This window comes from Mustela erminea, chromosome 3 (assembly GCF_009829155.1).
Source record: "Mustela erminea isolate mMusErm1 chromosome 3, mMusErm1.Pri, whole genome shotgun sequence".
Lineage (NCBI taxonomy): Eukaryota > Metazoa > Chordata > Mammalia > Carnivora > Mustelidae > Mustela > Mustela erminea.
This window is the reverse complement of record NC_045616.1, coordinates 133,869,316-133,892,186: the sequence shown is the minus strand read 5'-3', so window position 1 is coordinate 133,892,186 and position 22,871 is coordinate 133,869,316. Positions and strand designations below refer to the sequence as shown.

The following is a 22,871-nucleotide window of genomic DNA, read 5'->3' as shown; positions in this document are numbered from 1 at the left end:
ATATTATATTAACTTCATTATATTATATTAACTTCATTAAATTATTATATTAACTTCATTAAACTACTTCTCACTAGTTCCTTTAACAGCATAAAAACAATTTTCTCTCTAAGCCTCATGAGGCCGACTAAAACACACCCCACTCAAATATATCCATTTCTTAATCCCTGCAACCTGTAAATGTCATTTTATATGGCAAAAATTCTGCAGGTATGATTAAGGTGAGAATCTTCCGGATGAGGATATTGTCTTATATTATTTGGGTAGGCCCTAAATACTATCACATGTATCCTTACAGAGAAGCAGAGGCAGATGTGACCCACCCAGGGAGGAAGAAGCAGCAGGAAGGAGCAGATAGGGTTTGGGAGAGGTGAAGAGTGGAGTGATGTAGCCATAACCCAAGGGATGTGGTAGTCACCAGAACCTGGGAAAAGCTACCGAAGATTCTTCCCTACAGCTTCCAAAAGAAACACAGCCCTGCGGACACCTGGATTTCCACCTAGTGATGCTGACCTCAGACTTCTGGCTTCCAGAAATTACCCAGGTGTGGTAATTTGTTACAACAGCTACAGAAAACGAATACACTCCTCTCAGCTATACTGTTACAACCTTTCATGTGTTGCCTTCTTCATGGAGAAAAAGAATTTTAGTCTTGTGTATTAACACATATGGGATGTAGGCCTACTGTGTGCTAAGCTATAGGAAAAACATGTAATATAGAAAGTGTCTTTATGCTGAAAGAGTTTGGGGCAATAGAGGGAAGTGCTGGGCAAAGCAGTTTCAAACAAAATACAATAAAGTATATATTGTAAAAGCGAGAAAGACTAGGAGATCACACAAGAGGGGTATGTATGGACTTGAGAGACCAAGGCTGGCTTCTTCATGGAAGAGGAAGGGAAGGGAAGAGTGAACCTGGCAGAGCGGCATTCCAGGCAGAAGGAACAGCATGTGCGAAGGCAATTAGGTGCTTTCTCACGTCTTTTGCATCTTAAGACCCCCTTATTTCCTTCAATTAACTGATAAGACCCACAAAGTATCATTTCTTCTATACCAGATGCTTGGTAGTGCTCTAATAACTGAAAAGATAAAGCATAATTTTTTTTTAAGATTTTATTTATTTATTTGACAGAGAGACATCACAAGTAGGCAGAGAGGCAGGCAGAGAGAGAGAGAGGAGGAAGCAGGCTCCCTGCTGAGCAGAAAGCCCGATGCGGGACTCGATCCCAGGACCCTGAGATCATGACCTGAGCCGAAGGCAGCGGCTTAACCCACTGAGCCACCCAGGCGCCCAAGATAAAGCATAATTTTAACATAACCAGTTTCCCTGCCTTCTCTTCTGACAACATTCTTTGTAGAAGAATCAGCAGCTGAGGGCTGGAGATGGGGGTCCTGGTTCCCATTTCCATTTCTCACGTGTGCCTTTTCACCAAGTCATTTCTGCACAATTCATGAGCTTCTTGATAGAACACATGGGCCATAATAATCATGAACATATGTGCAGAAATAAAAGGTGTGACCAAAATGGACGCCACTCTTACTCTCATTCAACCCTTAAACATGACCTTCAGGAATTGACTTTTAATTTTCAATAGTCCCAAAGACTCGGGAAAGCCACTAGATGCTTCTTCTGCCTCCACTCAAAAGGTCTTAGCCAGGGCGCTTGGGTGACCCACTCCGTTAAATGCCTGCCTTCGGCTCAGGTCATGATCCCAGGGTCCTCGAATCGAGCCCCGCATCAAGCTCCCTGCTCTGTGGGGAGTCTGCTTCTCCCTCTCCCTCTGCTGGTCCCCCTGCTTGTGCTTTCTCTCTCTATCTCTCTCTGTGTGTCAAATAAATACATAAAGTCTTTAAAAATAAATAAAGGTCTTAGCTATCTCTAGGCGCATGTTAGCAGAACCTAACCATCCTGCAGATCGCTAACTCACCGTGGGCGGGCGCTGACCCCCAGCCCTGACCCACCCCCCCTCCCCAGATCCCTGGTGTGCTTGTATCTGCCCTGGCTCTCCAGCCAGAAACCACACATAGAAGGTGAAGACGAAAGGGCATGAACAGCTGTGTTTTTTCCCCTCGCCTCTGCTGGGAGACACCCATGTTTAGGTCCACGTGCACAGCCCAGAGCTCATGACCGGCACGTATCGGCGTCTGCTAAGATACGTGAAGGTGTTTCGTTTGTGCGCTGTCCTCACTAACATCATCATGCTGACGTGATGACGAGCCAAAAAGAACTTGGAAGATGGTCCTCTGTGAGCTTGGAACTCACCAAACAATGCTGAAGGTCAGAGGAAGAAGTTGGATCACCAGGAGATAAAGACCTGGGGCCTAGTTTTAAACTTTCTTTCGGACCTGAGGGCAGCTGGTAGGAGAGGGGCCGGAGGCCCAGGAGGGGGGTCACCGTGGAGATGAGATGGTGTCATTCGGGCCACTGCTGAACACATAGCGCTAACCACCTCCCCACAGCCCCTCCCCCCTTCCTCTTCAATTCGGCCAACATGTGGTTGGCTGTTAGGCTGCTCCCAGCTCTGCCCCAGAAGGTCTTTGTTTATCTTTGCAAGGACAATTAAGTGACAGGAATGTGTAATAGAGTGAAGTGTTGCCAAAACAAACAGCCCTCTTAGAACATCTAGAAGCGGCTCTTCTTGCCTGTGTTTCTGCAAGAGTCAGAAACCACTTGCTAATAGCTTAATTCCATTTCTCTGCAGACGGGCCGATCCGATTGCAGGAGAGGGAGTATGTGGTCTGCCGGGGCCTGGAAGCTGGGGCGGCCCGCATTCCCTGACCCCGCGGAACCACTGACTCACTCTGTAACCCAGGGTGACGTCGCGAACCCCAGAGGTCTTGCCGTCCACCCAGCTGGAAAATTTGGTAAGATGGGCGACGGGACTGAAAATCATTTGTGGCACAGCTGTTCCCCTCTGACCATGGGGTACGGCCGGAGACCGCTGGGCTTGCGCCTCGGAGGAGCAGCCCGGGGGCCTCTGAGTGGCAAAGGTGAGTCTCACAAGGCCCATTGAGAGGTCCTGCCGGTGAGACTATCCTCTAAAGACGGAAACCTCCCTGTGGGGTATGTGGACTCTAGATTCCCCTCTGACCTCAGGCACGAGTCCTATTTCTCTATGAAATGGGTCTTAAATGGGACTCAGCAGCACCCAGATCCCCAGCTCACCGGCACATGGGGGCCATGGTTCACAGGATTGGTCCCCTGCGGCACCCTGTGCCCCCTGTGTGTTCCGTGCGCCAGACAGCTGCAGCGTCCCCAGAGACTTCCAGGGTCAGGTCCCCTCTGGTGGGACAGGAATGAGCTTGAGGGGAGTGAGCACTAAGCCCTTCCCTGGATCTCCAAAGGGGAGAGAGGGGACATACAAAACCAGCACTTGAATGGAAAGATAACTGATTGAAAATGGGTGAGTTAAGCTAAAAGCGAAAACAGTGCAAGGAAGGGAATATTCATCTCCTAGGAAAGGGACATTCGATACCTCGTCTGGGTTTCTGAAGGACGGAAACCTATCCCAGGAGAGGAAGGAGAGTGACTTCAGATCCTTGAAGGGACAACATTACAGTCCTGCAGGCCTCACCTCTGAAGGTGAGACTTCCGATAAAACCGACAAAAGTCTAGACGGGTCACAGGCAGTTTACCCCCAGGCACAAGGGAGTTTCCAGGCTGCCTGGGAAACCAGTTACGTCGTACCTGAATTGACTCTTTTACCCCCACAGCTGATGTTAATTTGGTTTGTGTTTAAGACATTCATTGGCCAGTTTAGTCCTAAACAGGACAAAGGAGAATGGTTTGGGATCACAACCATGGGCAGGGGAGGAGGGGGAACGGGACTTCACAAATCCACAGGCAGCCACGGACGGGGAAGAGCCTTCATCTCTTCATCCTGCCACCAAAGAAAACTGTCACCCATTTGAGAGGGACTGAAAGGACAGTCTGGGTAGCCATGTGAGGTCCGTCCTCCGCCTGGTGATCCTAGACATGCCCTCAGGGACTGGCTCAACATTTGAAGCCCGTGATGTCGGTCATAGGAGGCTGCGTGGGTCTACCATTATCTCCCCAAGAAGCAAGAAGAAAACATTGACATCAGCCTGGGTTGAATGAGCTTAATGAGAATGGTAAACGTTAAGAATGAGAACACTGCGTGTTATACGCAAGTCATCAATGACTGAACACTAGAATAAAAACTTACGATGTGCTATATGCTGGCTAACTGAACATAATTTAAAAAAATGAGAAAAAGAAGATAAATTCAGGGGAATCCAAGAGAATAAATGCTTAATAGTAGGATTTTGATCCTAATTTACCTGAGTAGAGAGGTTGGGCGAACAGAGGACTTCCCAAGACCCCTGCACTCGAGTGACTGACGACCACCTGTCATCGTCATTCACTGAGCAGACATTATTGACGGCCATTCCCTGGCACAACACTGCCACAGGTACTGTGGATTCAATGACAGACAACATGACTATCTGAAATACATACTACGTGCGCATGGCAAAAGACACAGGATGCACGATAATGTACACATGCCAAATTAACTAATTAACTCATTAATTAATTCAGAGTCATACGGGCATTTTGATTAAAAAAAAGATAGAGAGGTCATTTATTTAAATATAATTGAATTGGAAAGGAGAGAAAGAGTAGCATTCATGACGAAAAGAATAGCATAAATAAAGGGCCAAAAGGCTGGTAATGCAAGATATGTTCCGTATTGAGGAGGATCCAATTAGTGGAAGATAGGGCATAAGATTAGTAAGAAATCTTGAATGACAGATAGACTTCATTCTACAGGCAGTGGGAATATTTGAGTGTTTGGGTTATTCATTTACTCATTCATTCAACCATTGCTGGAGAACCTTCCATATGCCAGGTCCTTTGGCAAGCTTTGGAAATTTAAGAAAAACAGGAATTTGTCCCTGCTTTCAAAGCACATACATTATAGGAGGAAAACATTCCACAAACAAGTAACTGGCCAAAAGTGATGCAATCACACAGCAAACATGGCCGGCTCTGGTATGAGACAGAGCTGGGGGTAAACTTCACCTCTGCCACATACCAGCTATCGGACCTGGACAAATTACTGACGTTTCTCATCTGTAAAATGAAGCTAACAATGGTCTCTATTCCAAAGGGTTGTCATGAGGCTTAAGTAATGAATATAAAGCATTTAGCACAATTCTGAGCACATCGAAATGCTCGATGCATGTTTACTATCATCAAAATGATCATTTTCAGGACTGTTATTAGTATCCAGAAAAGGAGCAATCAGCACTACGGGAGGGAGAAGAGATGAGTCCAACAGGAAAGCTTCTCGGAAAACACAATGGTATGTCAGGTTTTGAGGGGATATGTTGAAATTCACCAAACGTGGCGGTCTGAGCATTCTAGGCAACTAGCAGAACGGCATGGAGGCAGACAACAGGACTTCGAAGGTATTCTGCAGAGTTCTGTGTGGCTGGCCAGCAGGGCAGAAGGGGGCATGTGGGACAGTAGCGGGGACTGGGACTGGCTGATCATCTTGAGTCTGGTATGCATGTGAATCACGCTTTCAGCCCCAGGGCTCCTTGTCTCCAGAGACCCAGAGACTCTGCTGCCCCTTGTTGGCTTTCCCACCAGTTTGCCCTTTGAGATCTGGTTTCCCTTATGACTGGCTCAACAGGGTAACAATATTCACCTAGCTCCTAGCCACTAATGAATGAGTTTTACACGTAGCAGTCTGTGAATGAGTCCCTAAGCTCTATACCACTCCCCTCGGTTTATAAGTACTATCCTCTGACTTCCACCCCTAACCCTTGTCATGCAGGTACCATGCTATATCTTGTCTGGGTACATTCCTTCCTTTTTACCCATCTATTACCTGTCCAACTTCTAAGACTCAAATCAAGAATTTCTTTCCATCTCGATTCTTAGATAGAACAATTCATCACCAAAAAATGGACAGGTTCCCCCAAGTTAATTTATAAATACAAATACCTAAAACAAATACCATATACCAAAAAGTTTTTTCACAATGGAGCTACATAAGTTGATAGTAAAATTAGAGAAACGAAATAAGAAAAGATATAAGAGGATTAAGGCTATTAAAACATATTATAAATCCTCTATAATTCAAACAGTATGGTACTGCTGTGTAAACAGACAGGTAAATGAGAAAGGAATAGAAAAAAAACAAAACTAGACCCAAGTACCTATGGAAAATTAGTGTATGAAAAAGGTAGTATTTTATTTTATTTTTTAAAAATTTTTTAAAGATTTTATTTATTTATTTGACAGAGATCACAAGTAGACAGAGAGGCAGGCAGAGAGAGAGGAAGGGAAGCAGGCCCCCAGTGAGCAGAAAGCCCAGTGTGGAGCTCGATGTGAGGCTTGATCCCAGGACCCTAAGATCATGACCTGAGCTGAAGGCAGAGGCTTTAACCCACTGAGCCACCCAGGCGCCCCAAAAGGTAGTATTTTAAATCACTAACACAAAGATGAGTGTTTTAATGAAGCTGTGAGACAAACTGGATAGCCATTTGGAAAAGGATAAAACTAGACTCATATCTTATGTCATAAATAAGAATAAACATCAATGAATCAGAGACAAAAATGAAAAAAATGAAACCACACAGATGGGAGAAGAATACGTGGGTGAATTCTCTATAATTTTGGTGTAAGGAAAGACTTTTGACTGTGACTTAAAATTCTGAGGCAAAGAAGATTTAAAAATTTACAAAAAAATGTTGCATGGGGAAAAAAAACCATTATAAACAAAGTCGACCACGACAAACTGGAAGCATTTTGCATATATATTATAAATAAAGAGTTAATATCTCTAATCCATAAAAAACTCATTTAAAAATCACAGAAGGAGATCTGGGCCTGACTAAAACAGAACAAGAATAAAAACAAGCAAAAGACATAAACAGAATACACACATAGTCATATTTGAACACCACTTGAAAATATGAAGAGAAAATTTTAAAAGACTGAGGTACTATTTCTCACCTATGTGATTGGCAAAATTTTTAAAGTTTGACACTATATTTTGTGGGTAAAGTTTTGGGGAAACAGGAATCGTCAATACCTTGCTGGGGGGAATGAAAATTGGTACAACCTTTAGGAGGAGAGTGTTATAGTACTGAAGAACATACGTGTTTACCTTTTGACTCCCATCCCATATCCTGGAACTTAATTTGAAGATACACCTCTGGAAACATGCAAATATACATACAAAACGTTACTCATGAAGCATTGTTTGTGACTGTAAATATTGGAAATGTAGCCGAGTCATTAAATCAGCTATGTTTTAGCCACATGATGGAGTACTACACAGCCATAAAAATAACTGAGGATGATATTTGTGAATCACATATTTTTAACTGAAAAAAGAAAAATATAAGAAGATATCGACATGGTGCTGCCTTTTCTACAAAAGTGGAGAAAATAAGAAAATACACACGCCTCTCCTTAAAAAACAAAGGATACTCAGAGCTACAAGAGATAAATGTGAAGGTAGAAGAAACAAGAGGTGCGGAGGGACACTTCTCTGAGTATCTTTGTATGGCTTTGACTTTTGGAATTATGTTTATATACTCAAAGCAATTACGCAATAATGAAGTTTTTATAAAGGGGGAAAACAAAACCTAAAATGGAATGCAAACAAAAACAAATAAACTTAACTGTATTTCAAATCAATGACATAATCTCAGCAAAGGAGGGGGAAAAACCAACCCAAGTAATTTTTGAACACAGTATCATATACCCTCAGACTAAATATAACAAGAACTATAAATAAATATGAACTCAAGTTAGATGAATTAGCCACAGTTTGTCACAGTCATATGGGTCAGTCATTTTAAAACTGATTTCAGTGCAGTAAATACATTACAAAAGGTACATTACATACAAAGTAAATACATCGAGGATAATGGGGCCAGATTTCTCATTTTCAGAGAAGGTTGTATTAAATTAGAATTGGAATTTTCAGATGGCCTCATGGTTTGTTTTATATCTATACATTACAGATATATTTTACTTCTATATCTTTGTAAGTATATAGACATCGATGTTATATCTACATCTATGTAGATACAGGTGTGTGTACACATATATCCATTTTTGTGTCCACTGAGAAGACCCAGAAGCCATTGCATTCCAGTAGCAATGAACACTACTATGCCCAGATTTAGTTTCTGAATTTCAAACCATTCTCCACTAGAAGAAAACAGAGTCACTTGGAGATACGGCTGTTTTCACAGCCAGCACAGGAAAAGTTCAAGATGAATTTGCAGGATCTTCTTATATAAAAAATTAAGGAAATTCTCCAAGAATAAGAGCACAGAAGGAAGTCAGAAAGGGCTCCCACTGCCAAATCTGGGATAATATGAGCATCAAAATAAATGATATTTACAGATTATCTATTGAATAAAATAGGAATCCATAAGTTCACACTGATATGAATGAATGAATGAAGTAGGAAAAGCTATTCCCTATAGTATATTGCCGCAAAATAAATAGAGAAGAAATAAAAGAGTTTTAAAAATCATTTCACAGGGCGCCTGGGTGGCTCAGTGGGTTAAAGCCTCTGCCTTCGGCTCAGATCATGATCCCTGGGTCCTGGGATCGAGCCCCGCATCGGGTTCTCTGCTCATCAGGGAGCCTGCTTCCTCCTCTCTCTGACGGCCTCTCTGCCTACTTGTAATCTCTGTCTGTCAAATAAATAAATAAAATTTTTTAAAAAATCAAAACAAATAAAAATCATTTCGCAAATATCCTTGTAATAACCTATTCAGCAAGAATCATCAATAGATGTTAAAACTAGTAAGTGAAAGTTTGATAAGAAATGGTATAACTACACAATGAGATACCACCTTACACCATGTAGAATGGCAAACATTAACAAGACAGTAAACAAAATGTGTTGGCAAGGCCAAAATCTGTAACGAACTCTAAAGATCTATAAAGAACTTCTCAAGCTCAACACCCAAAAAACAAATAATCTAGTCAAGAAAGGGGCAGAAGACATGAACAGACACTTCTCCAAAGAAGACATACAAATGGCTAACAGACACATGAAAAAACGTTCAACATCACTAGCCATCAGGGAAAACAAATCAAAACCACAATGAGATATCACCTGGCACTCATTAGAATGGCAAAAGTTAACGAGACAGGAAATAACAAGTGTTGGTGAGGCCAAGATCTACAAAGAACTTATCAAACTCAACACCTAAAAAAACAATCTAAGAAATGGTATATCTACATTGTCTCAAAGTATCTTCTCACAAAAATACATATTAATGACAAGGGGAAATGGCAAATTTAAAGAAAAGAACCTGGTGAACACCTTCTGATGTTTGTAATCCAATTTAATATTGCCAGTAATGGGACACATTGATATCATGTATCTATTGGTGTGATGCACTAAGAAGGTCACATCTGTGGGGCTCCTGCCAAAAATGCATCAACTTACTCTCATCATGAATGAACATTATGGACACTGAAGTCAGAGCTTCCTCTTTGGTTCATATTTCTCTGCAAAGATTTCTATCATGCATTTATCACATGCATTGCAAATATGCAAACAAAGTTATTTATCTCTGAATCCTTCTACATATATTGCCTTCTTATGCACAACTCAATAATCATATTTATTATACTATATTTCAAAACTCCTTTGCCTGGTTTTCTCTCTCATTTTAGTAAGAAAACCTGACTAGTAATGGCTTAAATAAGAAAGGCAGTTGATTGCCTTATAGAAAATTACATCTAGATGCACACAGCTCCAAAGTTGGGTCAGCAGTTTAATGATTTTATGGGGTTTCATGAGCATCTCTCTGATTCGACTGGCCTTTCCTTCAATTTCAAGATGGCCATTACTGCTTTATACTTCATGGTCTTGGGAACAGGGCACCAAAAAGTAAGAAAGTAGGTGGTTGGCTCAGGCCTTTTATCAGGAGGAGAATGCTTCCCTAAGTCCCCGGTAGATTTCCCTTGAAGTTTTGTTCATATGCTAACTCCTAGATAAATTACAAGTCATCCCCTTTGGCCAAACACCTTACTATCTGAACAAAATGGGGGGTCTGTTAAGAAGAAAGAACAAGGAGGATCTACTGAGTGGGCAGCATTAGTGCCTGCCATATTCATTCACAAAACTATAAGTTCTCTGATGGCAGAAACTGATTCTTACTCATTTTTATTTATTTTTTACCTCCAGGGTATAGCATAGCACCTGACAGCAGAAGCTCAATAAATGTTTGCTGAAAGAATGAAGATGACCAAGCGTGAATAGCGTAATAGCATAAGAAAATACCAAACATGGGGAAGTAACAAAGTTACAGAAATGTACAAAATCTTATAATCCTGGACTCGGGCCTCAAACTCTCAACTCCCTTCACAGAAGGTGGACTCGAAGAAAGGAACGAATCCTAAACATGTTTCGTGTCTCCGGGTGGTTAATCTTGCAAAAGTATGAGGGGAAATAGGAAGCTTCTAGGCAGAGAGGCTGGTCTATCTGTGGAGATGGTTCATGTTGAAAAATGGACAGCTGAGACTGCACATAACAAGAAATGCAGAAGGGCAGGCTCCGTGTGCCCCCCACAAGGCATGGTTGTGGGAGGTTCCGCCATCACACACAGAAGCCACACACCCCCAAAGAGGCAAAGATGGACGCTTCGGCATTTTAGGCCCAAAGAAACCTTTGCCAAAAGGCCCATGGTAGACCTCTTGTCCTCACACTTCTTTGAAAAGAATGTGGCCACGTACCCATTCCTAAACCAATCCCCGGAAAGGGGAATGGAATCAGTGCAACTGACTTAGGTTCTTTGTTCAGGGTGGGGTGGAGGCCGGTGAGAAAATCTGCATGGAGGCTCTTCCAGTTGAGGAGTCATTGCCGCTACGTAGCTTAAGGAATTCCAAAAGTCTGAACTTGTTTTATTTATTGTAGGTTAAATAGTTATGAAAGTAGGATGGAAGAGACATTTGCAAGAGAGGACAGTCATCCACTGAACATGGGGGGAAGGGCAAGCGAGAGGGGGAAATCAAAGAGGTTCTGACGTTGAATTTCTCCTCAAACTTGATCTGCAGCAACAGCCGAGAGATAGGGAGCCACTTACTGACTATTTCCAGAAACTTGGAGACTATTCCCAGACTGAAAGTTCACTTGTGGTTAACAAGGAACAAACAAACAAAACCCAAAGCGACTCTCAGAATGCGGGGTTCAGAGCACTTCATTATGCGGCAGGACAGGGGTCGGGTCAGCTAAGAACAGCGGAGGCAATAAATTCTTCATGTGGCTCACGACCACTTCACCTCCCAGATGGTTGAAAAACTGAGAAGGAGACACATTCTTCTGCTTCGAATTTTGATCAGCTGGGACAAATTAGGTAAGAAGAACAACTCGGCAGAAAGTAGCAGCTCTCAGTTTGGGAAAGCAGGGAGGAAAAGCATTAGCTCGCTCAGACAGAGGCCTTCAACATCGGGCAGGGTGGATGCTCAGAGTTCAGAGAAAAGATAGGAGGTTAGAGACTCGCATGAAGACATTCTGGCTACAGTTCCATCTGGTGTGGATGGTGTAGGACCAAGAGGGGAGCTACAAGACATTTTGTGGCTTCCCAGGGTGCTTTCTGATGATTCTCGATTTTCAAAGAGTATCTGTTAAAAGATGGAAGGAGTTATCATCCCAGAATGGCAAAAACCTTGACCATGGCGTTAGACAGAATATGGGGTAAATCCTGTACTGACTCTTAGTGGCTGTGTGGCCTCAGACAAGTTGTACAACTGCTCTGTGCCTTCATTTCCTTATCTTTAAACCACACCTAAGAAGTCCTTCCCAACTGGGTCGTTTAGGATAAAGAAGATCATATGTGTAGAGCACCTTATCATGATAGCAGGCACAATGTAACTGATATGTTACATTGCATGTATCACATGTATCTGTATTCTACAGATTATAGAATCCACAATGTAGATTGTAGAAACTATGGTAATAAAAAAGAATTTAAAAAGTCAGAAACATTTTCTACGATTCTATTTTTTAGAGGAGTCTCTTCAGCATGCCCAAAGAATTCAATCAGTAGACAAAAACGCCAAAGGAAAAAAAAATGGAAACTCTCTGCCCCCAACGAGCCTGCTGAGCTCCCCTCTCCAAACGTAACCACTGCTAACAGTTTCTTATGATTACTTCTAGAAAACATTCCAAAACAAGTTTTATTTTTCATTAAAGGCCACATAAGCTGCAAAAAGAAAAAAAAAACAAGTTGGTCAAATACGGTGTGTGGTGAAATCTAAGTTAGCAGTAGAAGCAAAAGAACACACACGTCCAATTCGCCTCCCCGTCCTCCCTCCCTCTCCCCTTCTGCTCATCTCTTCCTGTCCTTCCTTCTCTTTTCTCCATGCCAAGTAGGTAGACTGGAGCCCAGTGGCCCGAGACCGTGGAAGATCCAGCCAAGAGAGGAGGCCGCCATGTGCCTGGCAGAGCCACACGGGGTCAGCAGGGGGGCCTCGGTGATGTAGCTCCAGGAGCTGGGGGGACCCAGGAAGAAAGGATGGAAGCGCTGCCGCGAGTGTGTGAGGAACTTTGGTGACCGGAGAATGGGCTCCCAAATCTCAGACAGTACATCAAAGTGGATGCCTCCCGTAGTCTAGTAGACGAGTCACTTCAGCGCAGAACCTGAGCACCCTCTAGAATGGAGAGGTGAGCAACTGGGAAAGGAGATGTAGAAAGCCCCAAACGGACCCAACACCTTCTCTTCTCTGACTGGTTCACTAGACCTAGAATCTACAGGGAATGTTGGAGACACAGTGGATCTGGCTGTCAAGAGGCAGTAGACCAAGTTGGGAGAGTAGAGAGTGTGATCTGGGGATAAAGACATTCATGCGGCTTCCTAATTAGCTGAGGCCACCAGAGGTGAAGGATGCTGAGGAGGGGACCTGACGGGTGGCAGCCACGAAACCATCCACATCATCCTACCCAGCAAGCCCATGGTTGGCAGGAGACCTTAGCCTTATCTGATACCCTTTTTCTTTTTTTAAAGGAGAATGTGCTTTAATGTTACATGTATAAATCAAAATGAAGTTCTAATTTTTAAAAAATATTTTAGTAATAAAATGTTTTACTATAACTTTAAAATAAAATTTTATTATTAAAAGAACATAATAAAATATCCTTTTGGTGTTTCCCCACCTCTCTCTAGGGAAATTCCAAACATCTAAGTTCCTTGTGCCGAAATGATGGCAAAAATGGCTAGAATTATGCCCCCGTTCCTATATAGCCATACTCTGCACCCAGACCTTGCAGCATCTTCCGTCAAGAGCTGTCCCTGTTCCTCGAATGGCAGGGTTAGTGACTTGCTCTGGCTAATAAAATGGAAAAGGGTGGTAGGACAGACCCATTCTGAAAGAACTGTGCTGTCCGTTCCACAGGCTCACAAATGCGAACCCTCTGCCCGGTTTACCCCCCTCCTCCCTCGCCCGTCCTTCATCTGGCGGATTCCTCCTCATCCGCGGACACTCATCTGTAGGCACCACCTTTGCCAGGCAGCTTTCCCAGGGCTCCCTTCTCCAAGGCTCTTCCCCCCTCCCGCCTTCCCTTCTTTGTGCCCATGGTCCTCATCGTGCCTCCAGCCCAAGCCCTCCTCCTGGGTTACAGCGTCTCTGCTTTCAGCTTTCCGTTCTCGCTTCACTGTGAATTCGCTGCAGGTAGAAATTGTGTCCTTGTCTGTTATCTCAACAACGATGTCTGTTCCACGGTATGACTAAGTGTACAAACAAACCCCAAACTAAAGAGAGTGTATTTAGTTTTGAAAAGAGAAGATATAAAGGATATTAATAGTATCAGTTTAGTAAATAGGCCAGGGACTTGGGAATAGCTACAGGTTACCAATCAGATCTTCAAGGTCCAGGGTAAACCAGCTGATACAGTTTCGAACCTTTAGCCCTCCTCCCCTGGCAGGCAAAACACGTGTTCCCCAATGCAGAGGTCACCACTGATGAAAACCACCCTATCGATAAGGTGTCCCTGAAAATATCCCGTGAAATCTTTTTTTTTTAATAAACATATATTTTTATCCCCAGGGGTACAGGTCTGTGAATCGCCAGGTTTACACACTTCACAGCACTCACCATAGCACAAACCCTCCCCAGTGTCCATAACCCCACCCCCCTCTCCTCACCCCTTCTCCCTAGCAACCCTCAGTTTGTTTTGTGAGATTAAGAGTCACTTATGGTTATCTTATTTCATTTATTCTTCTCCTACCCCTTTAACCCCCCCATGTTGCATCTCCACTTCCTCATATCAGGGAGATCATATGATAGTTGTCTTTCTCTGCTTGACTTATTTCGCTAAGCATGATACGCTCTAGTTCCATCCATGTCATCGCAAATGGCAAGATTTCATTTCTTTTGATGGCTGCATAGTATTCCATTGTGTATATATGCCACATCTTCTTTATCCATTCATCTGTGGATAGACATCTATGTTCTTTCCATGGTTTGGCTATTGTAGACATTGCTGCTATAAACATTCAGGTGCACATGCCCCTTCGGATCACTATGTTTGCATCTTTAGGGTAAATACCCAGTAGTGCAATTGCTGGGTCATAGGGTAGCTCTATTTTCAACATTTTGAGGAATCTCCATGCTTTTTTCCAGAGTGGTTGCACCAGCCTGCACTCCCACGAACAGTGTAGGAGGGTTCCCCTTTCTCCGCATCCTCGCCAGCATCTGTCATTTCCTGACTTTTTTAATTTTAGCCATTCTGACTGCTGTGAGGTGAAATCTGTCTTTTAGTTGGGGACCAAGGTCATGCAGCCCCATGTCTGGGAAGCCTAGTTTCCATCAACAACCAAGCTGCTGTTCCCATCACTTTGAGGAATCAGGGAAAGGCAATCCTCCGCACCATATGATGAGTGCACAGACAGCACTTACTGGTTCCCCAAGGAAAGGACTCCAAAGTAACATGGTAACTTTCTTCAAAGAATTTTTGAAGGGTCATCATATAGAAGAGGAATTCTCTATCTAGGATCCTAACAAAGCAGAGTGAGGACCAGTGGAGGTTGAAGTCACACAGATAATGTGCATGGGCTGGTCTCCTAGTCATTCAATTTGTTTTGTGGGTTTTTAAAAAATTTTTTATTAACATATAATGTATTATTTGCCCTAGGGGTACAGGTCTGTGAATCATCAGGCTTACACACTTCACAGCACTCACCATAGCACGTACCCTCCCTAATGTACAAAACCCAACCACCCTCTCCCTCCCCCCTCCCCCTGACAACCCTCAGTTTGTTTTGTGAGATTAAGAGTCTCTTATGTTTTGTCTTCCTCCCAATCTCATCTTGATTCATTTTTTCCTTCTCTACCCCTGGAGCCCTCCACTTTGCCTCTCAGATTCCTCATATCAGAGAGATCATATGATAATTGTCTTTCCCTGATTGATCTATTTTGCTCAGTGTAATACCCTTTAGTTCCATCCACGTTGTGGCAAATGGCAAGATTTCATTTCTTTTGATGGCTGCATAGTATTCCATTATATATATATATGTACCACATCTTCTTTATCTATTCATCTGTTGATGGACATCTAGGCTCCTTCCATAGTTTGGCTATTGTAGACACTGCTGCTATAAACATTCGGGTGCACGTGCCCCTTCGGATCACTACATTTGTATCTTTAGGGTAAATACCCAGTAGTGCGATTGCTGGGTCATCGGGTAGCTCTATTTTCAACTTTTTGAGGAACCTCCATGCTGTTTTCCAGAGTGGCTGCACCAGCTTGCATTCCCACCAACAGTGTAGGAGGGTTCCCCTTTCTCTGCATCCTCGCCAGCATCTGTTGTTTCCTGACTTGTTGATTTTAGCCATTCTGACTCGTGTGAGACACCTGAAAAAGTTCTCCACATCAATGTTTTAAAATGGAGTGAGCAACCCTTAAGAAACAGTGCCTTTGCTGGTCCTTGGAGATGTCCACAGAGAAACTGGCTGACAGCCTATCAGCAAAGTTGAAAGAAAGTTTCATGCTAGGGAGTCCCCTGTGCTTGGCGATTCAGCAAAAGATAGCGCTATTTGGGAATTACCACGTGCCCGCTTCCTGCAGACTATCTGCCCTGATGACAAGTACCTGCCCAGGCGTGGTAAGCACATGAGATGACAGCGGCCCAACTCTGAGACTCTCTTTTCACACAAACAGCGTCTCAGCCTCAATCATATCTGCAGAGCACCCCATCCTCCCGCCGGCCGTGACGGCCCCGGGGGTGGACACGTGACCCATTCAGCGATGGGAATTTGGGTGTTGTGAGGCAACTGCCTTCGGACATGCCCACTGTGGGACACAAGCTGCTCTTGCTGAGGAGTACACAAATAAGTGCTGACCCAGCGAATGCTATGTGCCAGGCACTGTGTGCTAGGCGTGGGCGAGCCTGCAGGAAACAAACCAGATAAAATCCCTGCTTTCATGAAACTCGCATTTACTACAGAGCCAGGAAACAGAGATAAGAGGCAGAGAGAGAGCGAGAGAGAGCAAAAGAACAAGGCCTGAGTTTCCTGGCAGGCCCCTGAGAACTGCCTGTGGGTTCTATGAGAAACCCCAATGGTTCTCCAGTAAACTCCCTGCAGGCTTATGCTGATGAGCTGGTTTCTGTCCTTTGCAACCCCAAGGGTCTTGAACTGAGATTCCATATGAAATGCATTTGGCTTCACACCTGTCCTCTTCACAAGCACTTGGGGGCGGGTGAACAGAGGATCTTAGTGGGTCAGAAGCTAGTGGAAGAGAATGAGAAAACTTTTCTGACCATCCTTCCACCTACCCGTTCTTGAACTTAGGGGTTCTGGCTCTCTACTTCCCAGCATAAGGAAGACCGAGGGCAGTGGCTTCCCAGATATTCAGGATGGCAGAGCAAGGGTTACCCGGACGGCAGAGTTTCACGCTCCCCCCGCACCCACGTATTATTGTTATTCAATATTCCTACAGAAGTGTGTGATAAGCAAGGAAGTACATTCTCCACCCAGGCTTACAATAATAAATAAAATCATTCCAAAACAAGGGGAATAAAAAGTTCATTCCGCCAAGAGCTTACAGCGGGAGAGACAAGTCAAATAATACAGGACAGCCATGTGGCCTGAGATGTGTTCAGGAAGTTTTCAATAGACCGTGTCCCAGCGTGGTCAGGTTTCCAGGGACTTTCTGAAAGAGCTGAGGGAGAGCTGTGTGAATGGCCCGGGGCTGGCGTGCATATGGGGGGGAAACGGGGTGCAGGTCCTAGGACCGTGTGTCCCCCTCCTCCAAGGAGCCTCTGGTCCTCAGGATTTAAGTTTTGGAATCTTTAATTTATTAAGAAAGAGCATAGGAGATTTAAACATTTTTTTTTTAAAAGCACCTTCTCATTTTACCAAAACCTGCTCTTATTTTAATGACTCTGAGATGCAGATCTTCTTTCAATATTCTACTTGCTGATTAATTTCCTGTTGACTCTGAAGGTAACTAAAAACCTTTTGGATGAAGCAGAAATTGCCCTAATGCAAGTGATTCTTAGTAATGGGACTGAGTCACTTGGGACCGTCTTTGGGGGCTTCCTCCAAGCTCCGTATGAGTGGGTGGTTTCTGGCACTTGACAGCTTACAATGTGTCCACTCATAAACATGTTCAACATAAAACCATTCCCCTCTCTCTTTCAGCGTCCTGGGAGGGTCCAGCTTGTGTTCAATTCTGGAGGAGCAGCCCTTGTCCAAGTTGTGAAATCAGCTCTGTCTGCCTGCATCTGCCTCCGCGGCCCACATTTCTTTGACCTTTCCCATCAGTCTTGACACTTACCTCTCTCTCCACGTCCAGGTTCCTCTTTTTTCTGTCTTCACCCAGTATCACAACCTGCAGAAAGAAAACACTTTTATATCCGTCATGTACACTTGAGTATGAACTTAAGTTGATTACTTCTCCTGGAGGCACCCCCACATAGCCTTGCATTTGAAGGGCAGGGAGGTTTAAGGGAAAAAACAGGGGGATGGTTGTTCAAAGATTCCAAATGCCGATCCCAGGACCCCGAGATCATGACCCTAGCCGAAGGCAGAGGCTCAACCCACTGAGCCACCCAGGCGCCCCCCCCCCCCAATCATTTCTTTAATGCAAGGAAATTCACCTTTCCAGACCTTAGGCTAACCTAGTGTCTACTGACCTTAACACATCTCTCTGCTCATTTGCTCGGCAAAACAGAGGGCCAAAAGCATAAAGGAATGCACGGTGATTAACATAACATTTTCCTTCTAGCCTGCACTGTTCTGAGTAGAGACAGTCAGTCACCAAGGTCATGGCTTCCATAGGTCCGCTCTCCTAGTTCTACGGCACCCGTTCTAGTCTGATCTTGGTTCCCTGATATAGCCATCACCCCAGGACTGAGCAGCAACTTAGCAGTCTCTGCTAGGGGCTGGTGAGGCAGCAGAACACCAAAGCTGGGCTGGACTCTCCAGCTCCTCCACTCAGGGGTGAATAAAATCAGGAACAGCCCGTCATCAGCCTAGGAGAGGGGTGTGGCTCATGGTGGGCACTCGGGCCTCCTGGATTCACATGCAGATACGGCAGCAGTGTGGCCTTGGACGAACTCTGTGTGTTATTATTAGCTTCGAGGCTAATAATAGAGTGCATCTCATCGTGCCGATAGGATAAATGAACTATTGCATGCAAACACGCTGGGAATAGTATTTGGATACGGCACATGCTCAGTCTTCTTATGACCTAAGTTCCCACAGCCAGTGAGGAAAGAACAGAACGAGAATCCAAGCCTTTTGACCTCCTGCCCCCAACCACCGTGCCTTCTACCCTGCCAGGTAATAAAAGATAACACAGAGGCGAGTTCACAAAATCCTACCAACTAGCTGGGTGAACAAAACCAAAACATCTAAAACCGTCAGGGGCGACCATTAAGGAATGACTGCTGGAATAAAGCAGTGATTCCTAATAATACATCTCTATACGCATGCACACATGCACACACACCCAGTAAGTTCTGTTCCCCCGGAGAACCCGGACTAATAGGGTCCCTCACGTACCTCCCTATTTCCTAACTCTCTTTCTTCTCTCCTGCAGGAAGGGCTCTGGGGGAACCAGAGCCTGGGGCACAGAGCGTTTATCAAGTTGTACCTTTGGTGTCCACAGCTGGGAAAAGGACTTCATTACGGGCCAGGCTGGACCCTTCTGGAGCCTTCCCTCACTGACACTGCATGACGATCCACGGAGGCCGGTTCTATGAGACCTGCCTTATGGAGCTGGAAACCCAAAGCTTGGAGGATGAAATGACTTGGCCAAAGTGACACAGATAATGTTCTTGGAGCTGAGACTTAGGCTTAGGCTTTCCGACCCAGAGCCCAGGGGAGCAGACCACGACTCCCTCTCACTGCTCAGCGCCCAGAAGCATCCTTTCTCAGAAACGCTTCTCTCCCCTGCCCCCGACCTTCTGCAGGCAGAACACTTCCCACTTTGTTGCCCTACCTATACCCTCTTCCGCTTCGTGACCCAGACTCTGGTGTATAAGATAGAGTTCTGCTTTTGCCTTTCCTTCACTCCCTCCCCAAGACAGACGAGCTACCCCATCTCCCTGTCACAGATACTTATACAGCCTTTTTCTTGTTAATTCCCATGTTAGTTTCCTCTCTCCTTCTAGTTGCTTTTCTATCGGGACTGCTGAGCTCCCAGCCTTCTTTACAGCCGCCCAGCCTACTCCTACGGAAAGTATTCAGCACAGTGTAAGGCGAACCTTTGTCCTCGGCTGCTGTGTTTCCATCCCCAGTCGTCCAGAGTATAATTACCTCACTCTGAAAAGCCTTCACCAAAAGAGCATGCTTGCATTTTCTTTTCCTTTCTAAGGCCAAATTTCTTACTATAGATGTATTAATTATCTACTGCTGGGTAACAGTATTACAGCAAAATTACTGGCTTAAAACAGCACACATTAATTACCTCGTGGTTTCTATTTGTCAAGAGCCCGGGAACAACTCAGATGGTCCCCCGGGTCAGGGTCTCACAAGGCTCGAATTGAGGTGTGGATTGTGGCCGCAGTCTCACACGAGGCTTGACTGGGGAAGGATCCAGGGGGAAAGAACGCTGTGGCTGCCGCGTTCCAGGCCTGGCAGCTGAAGGAGTGAGCACTTTGGGTTCCTGTTGGCTACTGGCCAGAGGCTGCCCTCAGCTCCTTGTGGTAACGTATCCTCTGCAGACAGGTCACAGCAATGGCAGTTTTCTTCTTCAAAGGCAGCAAAGGAAGGGGTCTCCTTGTACTGGGATCACCTACACATAATCATAGTCTGATTACCTTTCCTGTGTCCTACCGGTTAGAAGGAAGCCACAGAATCTGTCCACACTCAAGGGAAGGGATAAGGGCATGCATGGCCAGGAGGCAAAGATCATGAAGATAAGCCTCCTGAGGCCTCCTCTGCTACAGTGGGGTGTGAGCACCTCACCCCCTCCCTGCTCCTTCTGAGGGTTCTCTCTTCTTTCCACGCGTCCACTTCCTGGTCTTTGCCCAGATTGCCCCAAATTTGGAGGGCAAGGGAAGTAAAATTTCTTCCACCCCCAATGCTTACTCTAAGGGCAGGAAAGGTATTTACTTGAGAGGAAGCCCTTCATTGTCAGTTAAGATAATAAAATTCGGCAATGTAATCCAGGGTAAAAAGGGGCCAAATTCTGCCCAACCTAAAAGGAATCAGCACAAATTTACATGAAATAGAGTCGAATGTATGTAGATGAGAGGAAGCTGAGTTGTTCATGATAATCCGGTGGCTATAGCTGGAAAGAAATGAATGCTGTTATAATGAGGTGAGTTTAGTTTTTGGAGATTAGAAGAGGGAATAGACCACAAGTAGAGTGGGAGCCCTTCCACTCTTCCCCACTGGCCCAAATCCCCCCTATATACACACTGCCCCTCTCCAGGCCTGTCAACTCAGAGACCAGGATTCACTCTTTCTGCCACTGAGCCAGCAGAAGTTAGGCTGAGGGGGAAGGAGGCCATTACAGAGGATGCAAAAAACAAGAAAGGACCAGATGGCATAGGCCTTGATTATCTCTCTAGGGAGGGGTGAGTTTTACCTTGGGGGAAAAAGGTATATGAAAGTGTAAACCAGAATTAATTTCAGCTGTAAAAACCACAACATTCCCAGATCAGAATGACTTAAACAAAAACAAAGGGTGTCTGTCTCCCGCCTTCAAGAAGTCTGGAGATAGCCAGAGCCCGTTGGTAAATAATCCCCCGGGGCAGAGAAGCAGACTCCTCCCGCCATACTGCCGGGGCAACCTCCATTCCCAGGTAACTGCCAGAGCCCCCTTCTCTTACTCCATGGCGGGGCAGAGAAGAAGACTCCTCCCGCCATACTGCCGGGGCAACCTCCATTCCCAGGTAACTGCCAGAGCCCCCTTCTCTTACTCCATGGAGGGACACCGTGTGGAAGCTACACACGCAGACTTCTGTTAACATCGCCCTGGTCAAAAGCAAGTCATACAGTCACACCCGGCCGCTAGGGGGGCTGGGAGGTGGATGGAGTCTTTATTCTGGTCAGCTAAGTCTCCAGATAAAAATCATTCACTTCGTGGGGTGCCTGGGTGGCTCAGTGGGTGAAAGCCTCTGCCTTCAGCTCAGGTCATGATCTCAGAGTCCCTGGGATCGAGCCCCGCATCAGGCTCTCTGCTCAGCAGGGAGCCTGCTTCCCTTCCTCTCTCTCCGCCTGCCTCTCTGCCTACTTGTGATCTCTGTCTGTCAAATAAACAAATAAAATCTAAAAAACAAAAACAAAAACAAAAACAAACAACATTCACTTCGAAGGAGGTCAGTAAATGCCTGCTGGTGGACATCAAGCATCCTCTTGCCCAGGTGTGGTGACTGAAGACACAGCCCCTGCCTGCCCCTGCTAAGGAGGACACATTGCCTCCCTCCCGGGGCTGCCATCAGCTCAAGGCCCTGCAGGTCTGCCTCAGCTGCAGGGCGATGCCCGACCCAAGGACTTGTCCACATGGAGCAGCTGGGATGGAGGCATGGAGACTGGCCCTTCAGGCAGGTGTGGGACAACTCAGACAGGCCATTGTCGCTCCGGAGTCCCTGAGAGCTCGACTAAGGTTGCCGTTGGGGACCTTGGAGGTTCTACTTCTCCTTCATCTCAATCCTCCTCCCACTTCCTCCTTTTCCCAGCTGTGGACACCAGGGGTACGACTTAACAGACACTCTGGGCCCCAGGCTCCGGTTCCCAGGGACCCCACCTGCAGGAACAGGGGAAGAGGATTTAAAGAGAAAGCACCACAGGAAGTAAAGGGAGAAGAGAGAGAGCTAGGGAATAGGGAGGTACGTGAGGGACCCCATTAGTCCGGGTTTTCCGGAGGAACAGAACTTACAGGGGGTGTGTGCGTGTGTGTATAAATACAAAGCGATTGATTAAAAAGAACTGGTTTGCACAAATTTGGATGGTGATGAATCTCAGATCTGTCACAGGGGCTGACAGGCTCAAGACCCAGGACAGCCAATGGTGCAGATGAAGCCCAAAGGCAGTCTGGAGAATTCCCTCTCACTCCGGGAGGCTCAGTGAGGTCCTCGGAGCCCGTTTAGGCCTTCAACGGATTGGGTGAGGCCCACTCACATTATGCAGAGTAATCTGCTTACTCAAAGTTCCCAAATTTAAACGCTAAACTCATCCAAAAATACCCTCCAAGTTGACCTGTAGGATCGAGACCCAGGGAGCTTCCTTCTGGAACCTCCACGGTCCTCCCTTCCTCCCCCAACACACACACGCATACATGTACCAGGCCAAGGTGGTGCACATGGGCACCTTGGGTGGCTCAACAAAGCCAGACCCCCGATTCCAGCATCCCCTCTGCTGCCCTGAAAGGCTGTCGGACTTCCCAGAAAGCCTAGGGAAGGAACATCCC

The 22,871-nt window shown here is 45.4% G+C and overlaps 2 long non-coding RNA genes across 4 annotated transcripts in view; one reads left to right on the top strand and one right to left on the bottom strand.

Moving 5' to 3' along the window:
• Positions 1 to 22,871, bottom strand: part of LOC116586962 — a 110,663-nt gene that overhangs the window by 56,849 nt on the left and 30,943 nt on the right. For all 3 annotated transcript variants that reach the window (XR_004284234.1, XR_004284235.1, XR_004284237.1), the window contains one exon: positions 17,787 to 17,840. This is a non-coding gene — a long non-coding RNA (uncharacterized LOC116586962). The remainder of the gene's footprint in view (positions 1 to 17,786; positions 17,841 to 22,871) is intronic.
• On the top strand, positions 2,609 to 13,050 carry LOC116586961. Its single transcript, XR_004284233.1, has 3 exons — positions 2,609 to 2,862; positions 5,234 to 5,324; positions 10,197 to 13,050. It is a non-coding gene; the product is annotated as an uncharacterized LOC116586961 (long non-coding RNA).